Source organism: Arachis hypogaea, chromosome 4 (genome assembly GCF_003086295.3).
Source record: "Arachis hypogaea cultivar Tifrunner chromosome 4, arahy.Tifrunner.gnm2.J5K5, whole genome shotgun sequence".
Taxonomy (NCBI): domain Eukaryota; kingdom Viridiplantae; phylum Streptophyta; class Magnoliopsida; order Fabales; family Fabaceae; genus Arachis; species Arachis hypogaea.
Window position 1 is genome coordinate 38,773,654 of NC_092039.1, and position 4,216 is coordinate 38,777,869.

Here is a 4,216-nt window from a genome sequence, read left to right on the forward strand (position 1 = left end):
TCTCGAAAGTCTCCGGGTCACCCTGACATACTCGAGAAAACCTACAAAGCTCTTCGAACTTGTTGGTGTACTCTGCCACAGACATGGAACCTTGCTTCAGCTGCATTAGCTCCATCTCCTTTGCTTCCCTTGCAGACTCAGGAAAGTATTTCTTATAGAAAGCCATTTGGAACACCTCCCATGGAATGTCGGCATTCTGAAGCTGTAGCAAACGACACTCAGCTTGTCACCAGGGCTGGGCCTCTCCCGCTAGCTGATAAGCGGCAAACTCTACATATTGATTGAGAGGAACATGCTGCGCTTGTAAAGCACGCTCTATAGCCTGGAACCAGTGGTCCGCTTCAATAGGATCTGTGGATCCTCGGAAAGTTGGCGGATGAACCTTGAGGAACGTCGCCAAGGTCATCGGAACTCCTCCTGTGTTATCGCCGTTACCCTCAGCATTATCATTGGTATTCCCTTCGCCATTCCCATTTCCGTTGCCATTCCCAGTTGGTTGGCCCAATCTTTGCACTGCTTGCAGAGTCGCAGCAGCATTAGCTTCCATGGTGTTAGCGAGATTCGCCATCGCCGCCATGAATTCGGCGTGATTGTCAGCTGGTTGCTCATTCCTACTGCCTCGTGTACGCGTTCGACCTCGCCCGCGAGTAGCCATGTAGGATTCCTGTCCACACCAAACAATAGATATCAAGGTGATCAGTCTCAATATCAAAAGTCTAGTGCTTCAATTAACCCAAACAGGCACTCAAAAACAAGCATGATATGCATATATCAAATAGATAACCTAATAGCATCAAAGAAAAGACACACAGAGTATGCAATGAAGCACAATCGGTCCATCCCTCAGGCTCACGAGGACGAACCGCTCTGATACCACTAAATGTAACACCCTAATTAGCCTAAGCCTTACCTCGTGTCGTAAAGCCAAGGTTAATCAGAGATTACGACAATTCTAAACTCATACATAATATATATATGGAAAGAATAGCATAATCTAGAAGCCCGATGAAAGATATAGCTCAAAAACAGAATTTTGAAGCACAAACGTACTAACGGAGCTACTAGCTTAAGGCATAAGAAACAGAGAAGATATAACAAAAGATAAGTATATAATATCATAGGGAACTAGTCACGACTCGCGGAGTTTAAGCCGGCTAGCCATATACTGATATACACAACCATACAGTGAAAATAGGTTATACAAGTTTTGTTCTCTCAAATACATGCCTCTAGGCAAAACAAAATACAAAATGAGAGATGTATAAACAAAATAAACCAAAAAGAACTCCAAAATGATCCAAGATTCTCCGCTCCTGTCACCAACCAAAGCAACTCACCGAGGTGGGTTGCGACCTGCATCTGAAAAACACAACAACAATATGGTATGAGAACCGGAGGTTCTCAGTATGGTAACAGTTCCCAGTGATATAGGATATAAGACCCCGGGACGCCAAAGGCAATCCTAAGCTTCATATCCATCACAAGATTCAACTTAAAGCATTATAAAACATTTAAGTATAACATACCAACTTGACTTAAATAAACCAGGTTATCTATCTTAAGGGATTTCTATTCTAACCAAACACCGCTGTCCCACAGCCTTCACCAACCGATCCTCCATGCGATCCCATCGCCACCGCCTTCCGAACCTCCTCAATCCCAGCAGAAAACACAGATAATGTTCAAAGCAAGTAAAGCACAAGTAGTAACATATATGGCAAATAATTCAGATAGCAAGTAAGCATGTTATTCAATTAGGCAAACCATTACAAGTAGACAAAGCATACAAGCAGATAGGAAATGCATATGATGAATGCCTGCCCTACTGGCTGTGATATCACATTGTCGGTTCAACTGCCAACCCGACACATCTCCATGGAGACGTCGCCCTTCGGATTTCTCATATGGGAACCCCCGAGATATAGTGCCCGGATCACTGTCCAGGTACCGGTGCCTGCTCGCCCTATAGATCCGAAGGGATGCGAGCGGGATATTCTTGCCTCAGACCTCACATCTCAACGTAAGCGGGATTAGCCACCGTCCTTACGCCGCCGCCGCTACCTCGACAGGCGGGATTAACCACCGTCCCTGCCAGGCGCATAGCGTCTCAAAATATCATGTAAAAATATTATTTCAGTGGTTTTCAAAAGTATTTTCAGCATACATAAATCCATCACATCAATCCGAGTCCCCGACTCATCTCAACCATTGTCCCTTTTATAACTCAGTTTCCAAATACCAAAAGTCCATCATTTCTCATCTCACATACCAATCATCCTTCACCTAACATCAAACCATTCTCAGCACGCCAAAAACTTAGACCTCCGTTTTCTAATTTACCTTAAGATCATGTACTAGAGCCCTTAATTTATATCCCACGTTCTAATACTCAAAACTAGGTTTTTAACATCAACTTTGAATGATCGTAACTTTCTCTAAAAAATTCTAATTTTCACAAACCTTATACTGATTCGAAGAATTTTCAAAGATCTTTAATTCTAAACAATTTTCAATCAATTTTGAAAACCGAGGCAAAAGTTATGATCAAACAAAGTTTACCAAAAACTCAATTTTTCCAAACTTCACAATTACCACACTATCTCACCATACCCATATCAAATCATACCAAACCATCCAAAGCTCCATTTTTCATCAAAATATACCTATTATAGCATAATACATCAACCTCACCAGATTTTTCTTCTCATTTCATTATTCTCAATTCCAACATCAAATATATAACACTTATGATCAAAATCATCATCAAACCCACCATTTCATAAATCATAACACTACAATCATTATAAGAACCAACTCCCAATCCATACAATCATTCAACATCATCATATCATTATAATTCATCACAATTAACTCAACATTCATCAATTCATCAATATTTAGTATACCAACCATCATTTTAATTCAACCTATCCTATTGGTCACTAGCCTATATGTCCATGAATATTATATACTACATAGAGGAAACCGAAACCATACCTTGGCCGATTCCCTTTATGCACCCAAACGCAAAATGAGCACCAACAAGCTTCCAACCACAATCCAAGCTTTCAAATCCACTCCAACAAGCACAAATAAGTTCCAAGAGCTCCCAAAGCCACAATAATCAAACTATATACATATAAATCACCACAAATCAACCTAGGGTTCAACATAAGCATAATCTCACAAGGGTTTAAGAGCTTTTACCTTTCCCAACAGATTTGACAACGCAAATCCAAAGCTAAGCAAGGATTAGAGCAAACCTAAACATCCAAAATCACAAAAACCCATTTAACCCAAAACTCTAATAAAACCCGAAATTTTGAAGAGCAGAACTGGAAGGATTTCGTGATTACCTTGAGGGTTTCTTGGGTGGGTTTTGTAGAGCTCTTCACAAGGAACGCGTAGCCGCAAACGGTGCGGCGATCGGAGCTCCGTAGCTCAAGATATGAGCTTGGGAAGTTTGAAGTGAATAGTAACAATGGTGGAAAGCTCTCACCTCTCTCTTCACTTCAGCTGCTGTTGTGTTTAGGTTATGAGGGTGAAAGTGGCTGAAATGGGTTCATGTAAGTGTATATATATGTTGGGCTTGGGCCCAACTTGGGCCCGGTCCAACCCGTTAGCGTTTTTAGCCCGTTTGGCCTAACTTCGGGCCAAATCTTTAAAATTAAAGCCCGGTTTTCCATTTCTAATGTTTTTCTAAGGTTTTTGATGGTTTTCACTTTTCTCGTGCGGTACCAAGCAGACTTGAACCGGTTCAACCGGTTCAATTGCCGGTTCGCAATTTTTCACGGTTTTTCGTAGAAAGCACATTTTTTGACTCAAAAAGACCCACTGAGTCCAAAAATCACCTTTAAATCCTCAAATTCTCTCTCTAACCTTTCGGAATCTAATTTGGGCAATTAATTCACTTAATTAACCGGTTGATTCGTTGCGGTTCTTACACAACATCCGATCATAATTTCAACACCATTCGATATCTAATTACAGCAATTCAGCAGCATATAGCAAATTAACAAAATTAAATCAACTTGATTACCACAGCAGTTCCTCAATCCTAGCACATATTAGAAAAAAATATGCTTACCCATGATTTCCCAAAATTAAATTACCTGACCTGTACAACATATAAAAAACACCCATTCAACTAACATGAAAAATTAATTTCAATTGATACACTCAAATATCCAAAATTATTTAACGAAAACGTCCAATA

General features: G+C 40.5%; 1 long non-coding RNA gene across 1 annotated transcript; it reads right to left on the bottom strand.

Annotated features, from left to right (window-relative positions):
* Positions 1–1,087: 1,087 nt before the first annotated feature.
* Positions 1,088–3,554, bottom strand: LOC112794276 (uncharacterized). The gene is made up of 4 exons (XR_011880744.1): positions 3,357–3,554; positions 3,208–3,263; positions 2,998–3,129; positions 1,088–1,359 (listed from the first exon to the last, which is right to left on the bottom strand). It is a non-coding gene; the product is annotated as an uncharacterized lncRNA (long non-coding RNA).
* Between the last annotated feature and the right edge of the window lie 662 nt (positions 3,555–4,216).